This window comes from Indicator indicator, chromosome 1, assembly GCF_027791375.1.
Source record: "Indicator indicator isolate 239-I01 chromosome 1, UM_Iind_1.1, whole genome shotgun sequence".
Classification (NCBI taxonomy): Eukaryota; Metazoa; Chordata; class Aves; order Piciformes; family Indicatoridae; genus Indicator; species Indicator indicator.
In genome coordinates, this window is record NC_072010.1 from 115106446 (window position 1) to 115120289 (window position 13844).

Below are 13844 nucleotides of genomic sequence, written 5' to 3' on the forward strand. Positions count from 1 at the left end.
TTCCCTCAGACTCAACCTTACAAAGCTGTGTATTAGAACCACTGCAAAGACATTGTCTTTCTCTAACTAGGATGAACAAATACTCACTAAATAGTGGGGATGACGTGTGGTGTTCCTGAGCATAGGAGCTAGGAACAGAAGCAGCAGAAAAAAATGTGACTGATTGATGTTGAGCATGTATGAACTTTTTTTACTTATATCTACCAGAATACACAAAGAGACACAAGACTGTCTTGAAAAAAAGATAAAGAGAACTGTAATCTGAGAGTTTGCAAGAAAGAGAACACTCATGTATGAAACAAACAAGTAAGATCTAAGGTGTAGTAAGTCTCTTAAATATTCTTTAAAACTTCACATTTAAAAAACTATTTAAGTGGATTGTAGAGAACATGAATTTAAGAAAATATTTTGAAATCCTACCTTTGGCAGCAAACTTCAGAACTACTGAAAGTATCCTTAATTTATGATGGTAACTCTGCCAGAAGCAGCACATTATTTTACAAATGGTTCTGTTTTACATTTTTATACTGTTAAATACTGGTTGCTTCTGCTGTCAGCCACAGAAGAGTCAAGCATTGATATGATATGGCCATTAAAGAACTAAAGGGAACATTACATAGTTTTAGGGTAATGAAATATTTTGAACACCTACAAGACCAAAGGTGGAAGTTAAGTAATGTTGTAGTATTACTACATGATTAAAGGCAGGTATGTGTTGTTTCTTTGCTCTAGATGGTGAAGTATATCATCTTAACTTTCATCTCCCATTACAAAGATCCTACAAAACATCTGAAAATTTATTTAATTCCCTCAGATCTCAGTTGAAATTCACTTCTAAGGCAATGAGTTAGGTTGACTAAACACTAGGAGAACTTCTATTTCTGTACTTTGATAGCCAGAGAACTATATGCACTGCTCGCTTTTGAGAAGCTCATCTCAGCTGTTCTAACAAACTGCAGATTAAGGTAATTGCAATAAAGATTTAAGTATTAAATACAACAATTCTAGTTCACATTGTGGAACTGAGGAACTCTAAGTATAAGCTGAAAGTTGAGAAGGATATCCTGGCCACAAAGTAATGCAGTGATGCTGTACTAAAAAGATCGGAAAGCTTTTTACTTAGGCCTGCTCAAATTGCATTGGACAAACCAGCATAAATTACATCTCAGTAAATGGTCTTCACAACAGAGTGGATAATCTTACACATGCACTGTCATCTAAATCTTCAGACTGTACAGGAGTTGTGTACAATTAATGCATGGTGAAAAGCTTTATAATCAGTGGAGATGTTCTAACCAGTTCAAAGATCAAACTCTTAAGAAACCGATGTGTGTATATATATATATTTAGGGCATGATTCATGAATATATTCTGACTTGTAATAGAAGAAGTGTAAGTTACCTTGAGATAATAGCAGCTACCTGTTTACAGAAATACAAAAGAGGAGATTCACTATAGCAAAAAAGACTTAAAAATGCTTATCCAATCTTTTCATCTGTTAATAGTGGTTGTGTTTAGTTTTTCATATCTCATTGCTCCTGTGCCCTCCAAAGCAAAAATCTCAGCTGGCTGTTAGTAGTCTTATAACATTAAACTCCATATTTCAATAAGAATCATTTAAAGACTATTTATAGACTACGGATTTCATGAAAAATTTTAAAATAGAATCATGCTTTCAATTCTCTAGAACTCATTATTAAGCTATTTAAGAAAACAATGATCTAATAAAGTATGCTTTGTTTATTTAAGGGAACAATGATCTAATAAAGTATGCTTTGTTTATTACTTGCCTTGTTGCCTTGTAAAAATAACTCAAACTGAACAAAATGGATCAACTATTTCAGAACTGAACCTATTTCCTCTGGTACTTTGTGAGACTTAAATGATGAAGATACAACCGGTGGAACTGACATTTGTCTTTGTTTTGTGCTGTGATCACGTTCATTCAGTGACAGTTCTTAAACAAGAGCTGTCTTCAGTGTCAGATTTGTCTCTGATTGAATAATACCAAAGTATCTCACACAGCTTCCAATTTTAGCAACCTTTTGTCATTAAAGTTATTAAAAAAAATAATCTTCAAAAGCAGATATGTCAAAAAAGAACAAGTAACATGTCAGATGATGCAAAAATGCTAATAATGGAAATCTCTCCCTATCTGTGCTGGTTTGGGGCCAGACAGATCATCTATCCTACTGAAAAATACCTGAAAATACCTCCTGTTTACTATTCCCTGAGAGGAACCTGAAGTTTTTTTGGTTACTTATGCTGATATTCTACAAAACTTTTTCAGAAACTGTAACACTGGAAAAAGATAAATGCTACAGTAAAGCAGCCTTTTTGAGTTGAAGAAATGAGACTTTATTCTGAAGTTTGTGTCTTCCACACAGAAAAAATGGTAAAATGAAAATGTAGGACTTTCCAAATGATTACTTTGTTACCGGTGACCTTCTCGCCTTAGGGTCAAACTCCATGTTTCCCCAAATTCATGAAATGACAACCTTAGCTTTCTATCTGACAGTTTTTTTTCAGAGCTATTGAATAATAGGAGTTGTAGCAGAAACAGTCAAAACAGGGACTTTCAGACATACCACCTGGACTTCATGTCACCTGAGTTCAGCCCACTAAAACTTTGTGTACACAACCTAAGTTATTTCGATTCCCTGCAGCATCAACAGAGGGAAAACAGTTCCTCCAAAGTTAGCTAGTTGTCTCAGGTGAGGAAAGGCTGAGAGAGCTGGGTCTCTTTAACTGGGAGAAGAGAAGACTGAGGGGTGACCTCATTAATGTTTATAAATATGAGGGTGACCTCATTAAATGTGGAGAGGGTGATAAGACAAGAGGCAACGGTTGCAAGCTGGAGCATAGGAGGTTCCACATGAACACAAGAAAGAACTTTTTCACTGTGAGGGTGACAGAACACTGGAACAGGCTGCCCAGAGAAGTTATGGAACTTCCTCTGGCGACTTTCAAAACCTGCCTGGATGTGTTCCTGTGTGACCTAGTCTAGGTGATCCTGCTCTGGCATGGGAATTGGACTAAATGATCTTTCGATGTCCCTTCCAACCCCTAAAATTCTGTGATTTTGTGATGCTGTGAAGTGGATGAATCATGAGTGGAAGTGCTCAACTCATTAGAAATACAGCTGACCCAATTAAATCAAACTAAATACTTATTTGTTATATGGCTAAAGACAGCATATATGAAGCCTCTCTCTTTGAATTGACTTCTTTCTGCTGTGTCAAAGGTTTGCTCCTACCTTTCAGCTCCTATTCTTTTTGCTCCCACACAGTTTCTTCCTGTTTTTTCTTGTCTTATGCAGTCCATGACCTTTCCTAAAATGCTCTCCCTTCTCTTTTCTCTCCATCTAACTTTGTAACTAACCTTCCTTCTCCCTCTCTTCACACTTTCCCACTGTTCCTAAAAGAACAGTTGTGAAACTAGCATGCTATTTGTTGCTGTCACACCGTGTACACCTCCTCTCTACCCCTAAAACCCACATGTACTATCTATCTTACCTAAATAGGCTGTGCATCTTTGAGGCAGGGACTCTCTACTGCTTGAACTGCACAGGTTCAGTCACAGAATCATCTCAAGTCTTTAGACCCTATGGAGATATTCTTATTTTAATAATATATACAATATATTGAAGAATGACTCTTTGTCAGGGGGTGTAGTGATAGGACAAGGAATATTGCTTTCAAACTGAGAGAAGGTAGATTTAGATTAGATGTTAGGCAGAAATTCTTCACTGTGAGTGTGGTAAGGCAGCAGAACAGGTTGTCAGAGAAGCTGTGGAGGTCCACTCTGTGGAAGCGTGGAGGGCAGTTTCAGGCTGATGTCTTGGAAATTTTTCCACAGACTGAGTAGAAAGGAGTAGAATGTAAATAAATTACCATTGGATGCAAAAGAAAAATAATGATAAGATCTAAATAATCCCATTGGTCTGATAATTGACATAAAGTTAGGTGTATAAACTAACTTTTCCCTTTTTGGCTTCTTTGCTCTAGCAGTTACTAGCTGTTTGCTTCTGCTTGGCTCTTGCTGACCTTGGCTGCATTTTTTTGTGGCTAAGAACTAAAAAGCTACTCTCTGCTCTTCTTTGTCTCTTTTCCCTTGTATTGGGGGGGAGTGGAGGGAAGGAAGTTGAGAGGGAGAAGCTGTAGGTAACACCCTGGTTTTGTACAGGGGTGTTCTTGTGTTGTTTATGAGTTGCAAATATATGCAAATACTGTATATTTTGTACATATTTGTTGCATTTCATATTTCTAGATTGTAGTTTTGCTCGTAAATATAGCTTCATTTCCTTCCACTGAGCTAATCTGGCAATTTTATTTTGGGGGGTAATTTTAACCCAGAACAGCCAGGGTGAATGGAGCTTTGCACAGCTTGATCTCGTGGAAGTTATCCTGCCCAAGACAGGGGGGTTGGAACTAGATGATCTTTAAGGTCCTTTCCAACCCAAACTGTTCTTTGACTCTATGATATTATATTATACAGGATCATAAAATACAGAGAAATGTGGATTATTCATTAATAAAAATAAACAAACAAACCACTGACAATCATTGCACTACTGCTCTTGCCATTCTCCTGGTACTTAGACCAATCTGACAGAGGTTTCTGACTGCCCTAGGAGCCTCATACTCATTTTTGGCTAAGGCTAGAGACAGCATTCATGTTTAGTGTGTGATACTAGAACCAAAGGGTGTTTTCTATAAGAGGATGCCAACTTGGCACAATGAAATGTTGCCTAGAGATCCCCAAGAAGCCTCTGAAAGAACAGTAACTGTCAACAGGTGAATTAGCCTGCAAGAACCTTGTACTAATATATCTGTGCTGCACTTGAGTTAGCTTTATACCTAGATGTGTTTTGCATTGTGCAATGTAGAGTTCTGCAATGTGTCCTGGGGATTTAAATACATTTGAACTGGAATATTTGGCCACTCTCTGGATCAGACTACAGATTTACAAGTGAGACACAGCAAATCTGTGTGTTCCTCAGTACAGCTGATTGCACTTTATATATGATGTATTTTATATACAGTGCCATAGAATGGAAAGGTTTTAAAATGCACTATCTTGAGTTCTCTCCAAGTTTAACTATCCCCAGAGTAATATATATCTGACTGTAGTGTCAAAAGGTCAGCTCATGGATCTAGCCGTTTCTATAGCTTTTAATCTAATTAAGCTTTAACAGTAATAAAATATTAATAGCTATTAGCTTCTAAAGGGAAAAAATGTGTTCTAATAGAGATGAGATGGGATAATGTAATTAATTCAATAACAAAGATATCAAACTGTACTGATGTTATCACCAGCATATATGTCTTCCAGGCTCCTGTACCTTGACAGTTCTAAGAAGATTGTCTGTCTATGCCCTCTAAGCTCCTGTATTGTACTCCCTTCCCTCACTAACACTTCAAACAAGTCCCCACTCCTTTGACATTACAATGCTCTGCCTTTTCCTCCACCTTTTTTAGTTGTTTTAACCACTTGCTTCTTGCTTGAGATGCCTCCATGCATAAAACAGAAGCAGAAGTATGGTAGAGGGCAACCTCTGGAGCTGCCCATGGGCCTATGTGCCATGTGAGGGCTGAAGGCTCCTGGTGTGGATGAACATCTTGTACAAAGCTACAGGGAGACTAGAGAACAAGAGTACATTCAGGCCCAGCTTGCATATGAGAATGAGGTGCTCACCTTCCCCTAGAGCTGCACTAGCACAGCCAGAACTCGGAGAGGGCAATGTTAGGCAGCAAAGACTCACAAGAGCATTTTTTGCTTTATTGCACACCAAGCACAAATTGATTTTCAGATGGGAAAATTTCTTAGTTTCTGGTACCTTGAGTGCATTTACCTGTAACCTTAGGACAAGCCTCCTCAGTGCACTGGTCACAGCATAGAGGCCTCCTCTCCACCACTGATCTGACCTAATACAGCTACACACCCACGGAGAGGATAGGCAAGAAAGTTGTATCACACTGTGAGTAGAGCTCATCATCTTGGCCATGGATTGCACTGTTATGACTGTAGTAGCTCCACTTTAAGAAGTAGGACAGTTTCTGATAAGTTGGATATAGCTGCACCATGCTGCACCACGGTATAGAATTCAGAAATCTCTGGGGTAATTTTGTAAATTTTTTGGTTTGCCAGTTTTGGGGTTTCTTGATCTTATTCTGTATTTATTCGTGGCTAGCAATGGCTAACTTTTTTTTAAAAAACAAACAAACAAACAAACAAAAACCCCACAAACATTACAGTTATCCTTTTTATGTCCATTGTTTCCTGCATTTTAAAACTATGAGGAAGTTCATTATTACTCAGAATTACATATATGTCCTAAGTGCTCTTTTGTGAAATTTTAATCAACAAAAAACTTAGTCAGAAGAAGTATTCAAAAATTTTTATCTCAAATTTTTAACACATCCTTGTTTTCTATTTTAATAGTCTTTTCTCCTTCCCACATTCTAGAATATGCTCAGCATTCATTCAGTTATGTGTAAACCTGATTTATACAAAGATAAGCACATTACACTTTCTATACTGTCCTATTAACATATGCATTCTATCACTGTGGAGAATAGATGAGATACATAAAAATCTTTTGAGTTCTGCAGTTTGGCTCGATTTTGATGTCTGCTGCATAATTCCTAACTGCTTAACACTTCAGAAAACTCTAGGTAATTTAAGGTGAAATTAATATTTACTCAGAAAAAAACAGGAACAATGTTTAGGTAAGACATTTTGTTATGTACATCTTAAAAAAAAAAAAAAAAAACACAACAACAAAACTACCTCTAGTCATTCATAGTACAACAGATCAGTTCCAGGGTTTCCTAACTAATTCTGTTTTGCAAAACTCTTAATGTGCCACTTTATAGATTAATTTTCATCTCTTTCTTTTTTTCTTTTTCTTACCAGAGCAATTTCATCTGTGGAAGACTGGAGGATGCTATCCAATATAGTCATATATGCCCTGATTTTGAACTTAAGTGCAGACAGACCCTTTATACACTTTGATGGAGCTCTGATGGATGTGGTCAGACCACAGGTAGGCTCAGTGTAGAGAGAGGTCTCAATGCAGTGTCAGGGCTTAATGCATTGCCTTCCTGGATCTTCTGTGGTATTCCAAAAGCCAAAAATTCAAGGCTACCTTGGTTTGCATTCTATTGGAGAGAAATCAGTTCTCATTTTCTTTTTCTGAGTAGTAATAAGACATCGTTGTTTTTCTCTCAGCCCTCTGAAATCAACCCTGAAGATGTAATTCCTCAGCTCAGAAGGATTTTCACATTGTTACATTGATTGCTATGTAATTACTAATTTGGTGGAAGCTGGTATGAATCATGGCTACAAAGGGTTTCGTATCGAGCAAGGTAAAAGAACATGATGTTTACCATAGTGATTATAATAACAACTGGGAAATTTAAAATGGGCACTCCACACACTTACATGTGAGAAAATGACTTGTTTGGGCTTCATGAGATGGTGTGTAATTGTTTCCGCAACTGATTAGATAAATCAGGTTTATGGAACATCAGCAGAATGACACAGATCTTCCCAGGTTAGAACTGTTGGTCTGTTTAGCAGAGGGATCCAAAGTATTTTGGAGTCCTCAATGTCATTTCAGTGTTACAGCCTTGGGACCAGCCTCTTTGCAAAGGCTTCATCCAATGCTTTTGAGGATCTAGTTAAATCACACTTGCCTCTTCCACGTCATTTCATACTTGCTTACAATCTGTCCTTGTGAAAAATAGAAGGATATTCAACTTTTCTAGAAACTTTATAATTCAATTTTAATATACTATTTGAATTTGTATTTCTGCCACTGAAGGAACTTGTTGATGTATGTAATTTCCAGGACCAACCTTTATTACTATTGTGTTTTGTTTCCTTCATGAAAAATGAAAGAAAATATAATATTTTCCTTCTCACTCTTCTCCATCCTCCTCATTTTTATGAAATCTGTTGTTTTAAAACGAGGGGTTGCTTTTCCTGTGTCTACAGTCACTGCTTCTTTGCTGCTTTCTTCTCACTCGTACTTGGCAGATTTTCCACTGGTATTATCATAACTATCCAAATTTTCCAAGCTACCAAAAGTTTTCTGATTCCATTAAAGGTGTGAGTCATTAATACTTTTGGAAATTAGGCCCTGAGTGTTTTAATAGAATCATTATCCCTGTATGTTGTCACAACAGCTAGATCCTTTCAGTGATTCAGATCCAAATGGAAAATCACATCCCAAATTACAATAAATGTGAGTACTTGCAATTATCATCACAGAAGGCACTTCAGTTTCCATGCTCATTTAGCCATGTTTTTCTCAGCTGAGCCTGCCAACAAGGGTACTAATTAATGTTTTTTCTAATGTGGACATCTGCCCATTAGGACCTACCAATGCTTTTTATATAGAGAAAGCTCCTAGGTGGTAATTACCTTTTGTTTTCCATCTTTCAGGTCTCTGAAGGAGAAGTCTTTCTCACATTATCGGGCAGGCATGAGACCTCTGACACCTGGATAATTTGTAATATTCTACTTAGGAGGGGTTGCTTTGGCTGTCGTGTTTTTTTGTTCTGTGGGGTTTTGGCTTTTTTCTTGTATATGGGCTCAATTTGACCTTATCCACAAGGACACATCATTTCCAAAATCTTTCATTTTGTGATTTTAAAGGAATTTTAGATCCAAGGAGAAAGAAATTATTACCATATTACTAAACTGGTCCAGAAAATTACTTGGCATGCCCAAACACATAATTAGCAGTAGTTAAGAGCTAATCAGTTTACCACATCACAGCTCCACTTCCAGAAAATGTATACAGAGTATTTAAATCCCAGCACTTTATAATGTTCTGATGCTTCCTTGTTGGAGAGAGAAACACCTCACTATAATTATTTAGTGAATATAAACTGTCTTAATCCTTTGAGACTCCTAGGCTGTGTTCTTCAGCACAACTTTTATTATTACGATTTAAAATCCTGTCTAGCTCAACACAGTACAGAGGTTATGCAGACTATCTCTGTTAGTGACAGTCAGGATAGCAATCTGAGATGGATCTGAGAAACTGAAAAGAGCCACAAATCATCCACCTATTCCCTGCCCCTCTGACCTCTTTCTTGGTAGATGTTAAATGTGGCACTCATTATGTTCTGGTTGTGTATTTTTTTGGAATGCATCATAATTTAAACCTGCTCTTCTGGGTATTCTCTGAATCTGAAGGCCTTGCTATCTATAGAATGTATTACATTTGAAATACACAAATTTTCATTTTACTACCCTTTCTTTCTTACTGTTGCTGTTGCTGATTTTGGTGATTTAGCTAAGATACCGAACTTCCTCGGGGGCTGTTCTACCAAGCATCGCTACACTGAGTTGTACTTGACTCCTCAAGAGATTAGTGGGGCTGCTTTCTGTGGAAAGAAACATCAGAATCTGGTTTTCTGTATTTAGCCCAAAGGAAAATCACCTGCTTTCCTTAGAACTTGCTCCTGCTGCATGAGTAAGGGAGAGTGGGACAATACAGGTATAATGCCGGACAGGAGACAGGAAAAACCATGTAAGAGTTAAAAGTACTTGAAGGAGCTTAAGGGCATGGAAAAGTTGTAGAAACCCATGTGAATTATGCAGTGAGGGGAAGGTTATACAGCAGAGCATAGCCCCAGTTTGGAGTTTGAAAAAAGTGTGGTTGTGTCAGTATGGCAGGATTTCCTAGAGGAGCCAGTCAGCCTGCTGAGAAACAGAATTTATTATCTGGGATACAGTGCTATGCTAATATGGCTGTACTGTGTTTGGGTCTTGAACCATGTGTAAGACATGCTGTGTGAGGAGTACCAGCCTATCCCAGATCTCTCTCAAGAGACTGAACACTGTTTGATGGGTTAGTGCGTAATGTTCGAGGAAAAAGTGAAAGAACTGAGCTTTTTGAGTTTAGCTTTACACTCTTGAAGGTCCAAGATGCTTCTGCTTCTTTGTCAGAAGAGTGTAAAACCAGCTATATAGAGGAGAGCTGAATAAATACACCCCAGAAATTAGACAATGTTCAGTTTCCAAATAGGCTATGTGAACATGTATATCTGAGTAATTTTATTTTATTGTCTCCCAGCAAAAACAATGGTAATTAGACTAGTCTTTCCTGGCAGTGCTGAAGGAAAATTTAAACTGGTGACTTCTTTACACTTTCATGGAGAAAAGTTACAGCAAATACTGGTATATGATATGATTGCAAAAAAAGGCTTTTTTTTTTTTCCCTGCTGGAGACATTGCTGTTAATAACTTTCTCTATGCTGACTTCTGTGATGTATTTATTTATTTTAATTCAGACATTTCAAATTTAAATATATTTATTACTGACCCTATCATTCATTTTGATTCTGATTTCCTACTGACACCAGCCTGTTTGGTCTATGATGTTGTTTTTTATTTCTTTTATCCTCCACTTCTGATAATATTTCAGTGGTTCTTGAATCAGTTTCAACCATGTTTGTCACAGTGGTTACAGGTTTCAATCACATTAATGTACTGAAAATCTTTTTAAAATTGGCCACAGAGAAGGAGCCATTGCTTGGACTGAACTTACTGCTACTCAGTAGAGAGTTCACAGGGGGCTGTTCCACAGGAATCTGTGCCTTTTGCTGCACAAAAAATTACCCACAAATGGTACAGAGTATGTACCTTCAGGACCTCAAAAGCTGACAGTTTTGTTGTTAAAACCTAAGTTGTTAAAACTAAGAAGTTTCCTTGAAGGTCTTTGTAAGCTATGATAGTCAATATATTTTAGATAGGGCAAAACTTCAGCTCTGCAATACACCATCTTTGGTGTATTTGGTTAACTTACAAGTCTCCTAGCATGGTATAAAAACTTTGATTAGGGAGCAATTTATATTTAAATGTATTTTACAGAGCCTTGCTTGCACAACTTTCAGTTCCTGTGCAGCATTTTGTATTTCTCATTTTGCTACAGCCCTCTGTCTTCTGAGAGGAGTACAAAGTTATGTCCCTCTTACTTTGAATGTGGTAGGACTTGGAGAATAACTCATTGTGTATCTTTCCTGACTAGAACTGATTGTCTTTTTAAAATTTTTTTTAAAATAGATGTCTCTTAGATTTTACATCACCCATGAAAAATTAGTTTGATTTTTAATTTTATCCATATCAGAGCAAAGTTATTCAGTAGCAGAACGTAAGCATCAGTTCAATGCAAAATATGCATTAATTAATCCCTTTTAGAAATTAATTTAACGCTGTTTTCTCCTTTCTTCAGTGATAGTACAAGTTCCTTTTTTTCTAGTACTTCCTGAGATGACCTGATGCTGTGCAAAGTACACTTAGCGCTGTAGTATTTTTAGCTAAGCTGAAAATTATTGGTGGTCTAGCAACCCTGACAGTCTATTCATCTGCTTGCCAGCCCTCATCATGGATTAAGGTAGTAATACTGCAATTGCACACCTGTTTAAGCAGATGGTTAAATGCCACTGAAATTGCTCTGTGATGGCAGAACGGGGAAGGACATATTGCCAGAATACTTCTATTAAGGATAGATGTTCCTGAAGTGACAAGCATCTATGAAGTTATTAGGAACAGGTGCAGATGGATGAAAGAATGGATAAGAGGTGAAGAGCAGACACCTTAGTGTTTTTCTCCCACCCCTGTGTGCCTATTAGTACAGAAAGACCAGTTCAGCTGATTCTGGATAAGAATTAATAAAGGGTAATTTAGTTTTTTACATCACAGATTGGGCTTTTTCTCCTCACTGGGACAGCTCAAGACAGATTGTGTGATGGCAATCTTATGTGTGGTGTTTGAATACATAATAGGAATAGCATCCAGCAGCATGCGTGTACATGGTGCAGAACAAAATGTTCTGTAAACCTTGACAGAAAAGTATATGTCCTTGCCAGAAATACATACCCTTGAAAGACATGAAAAGCTGTCAATATGTGTACAGTCTATCAGGAGTGGAAACTGAAAGAGGGAGGTGAAACAGGAGATTTTATGCCCTTCATTGTCATTTATCACTTCCTTCTAATAGACTGTAACCCGTGAAGATACCCCATCTCCTTTCAAGGGTACCCCAGATTGAAGTGCCAAGCTATCTGTGGGGAATTCATTCATCCATCTGTCACTCCTTGTCAAATATTTAACTCCCTTGGGGCTGCTCAGAAGGGTGTTACCTTAACAAGGTTAACCTTGTAGGCTGCACTGATCAGAAAAGGCAGCCTCTATCACCTTCTTTTGTGGTCTTGTTTCACTGACCTTTCACTCCCTATCATCCTGAGAAGTCAAATTATAAAAATAATATAATTTAATTATAAATTATAAAAATAATCTGACCGGAGCACATCTGGAGACCAGTGGAAATTTCACCTTGGCAGGTGCTGACACTGAGAAATGAATAGATGTCCAGCCAGCTCAGAAAGTACTTTATGGGCATATATAGTTTCTTAGTTTGGCACCTAAACACCTTAAAAACCCCAACACTTTATTTTTAATTTTTAATGTGTGTATAAAACATAAAGACACATAGATTAAACTACTCTAAATGATAAAAAAATAAGTACTCTGCAAAGGTAGCATTGCTACTCTTGTTAGTACTAGAGATACCAATTCTTCAAAACAGGAGCTGCAATCTGTGTTGAAAGTAGCACCAAGCATGTCCTGGCAGTGTTGAAAAATGGTTTTGAAATGTGTCTTGGGGGGGTTTTAAGAGATAGTTGCATTGTATCTGCTACATATTTTATTTTAATGGCTATATATACATGAGGATCTCTGTTGCTATCAGAATACTTTCACACATTAGTGGAAAATAGCTTCTGGAGCTGCTGTAAGAGGCATCATCTCTGTGACAACTTCAGGTGTCTCAGGTGAGATGAGGTATCATATTATAGACCTGTGTTCTTGTTAGAGTGGATGGGTCTGTCCCAGGATATCTTGTTAGGATACCTATGTCAAATCATCATGTCTCTAACCATTGTGAAAACAGACAATGGAAATGGTGATGCAGGCTCAACAAATGTTGTATTCTTTGGTGCATATTAGCAAAACTGTCCCCTGAATTGCTGTGTTTATCATTCTTAACAGTTGTCCAACAATGTGTTATGCATTTTTATTGCTTGTGAAAAGTGATTAGGTTAAAACGTTGATTTTGTTCATGTTGCACAGATTAAAATTCAATAGCAGCAAATATCAGCAATACTTCCTACTAAGCAAAGATTTCAAAAGTAAATCAGACCTTTGAAATATCCATTTTATTTCTGTCCATAATTAATCTCTTTAGGCTTTGAGCCAAATATCTGTATTGGTTAGAATAGAAATCAATCTTCTCCATTAGTGCCCTAAGGTGTTTAATTATGTCTAAAAATAAAAGAACTGGTTTGAATTATGGACAAATCATTCCATTTGGATAGAATATGGTCCTTCCCTTTTTCAAATTGCTGTTTTTTAATGAACCCTAGTCCAAAGACAATTGTACTGAGGCCAGTATTCTCTCCCTAAAAACTTGTACCACTCTTCTACTCAGAAAAAGGCAAAATAATGCTATGAAAGGTGCTATTACTTTTATCATTTTGCATGCAGTCAGAAGCACAGTGCTGGAAGTCATCTAGAGAAGTCTGTGTGTCTGATTTTGTTTTAAACAAATGGATTGCACAAACATCTGAAGAGAGTCTGGAAAACTACCTCTGCAGTTTTCCTACCTTTGATTTGGAGAGACCTTTTTTGTAAATGAGACTGTTTTTCCATAACTCTTAGTGTTTTGGGAATATATTTTTTTAAATTCTCATGTCTTTGAAGGAAAGAGTTTTCACATTACTGTGTAGAACAACTGTGTCTTTCTGTGGACCCAACACTTTAAAAAT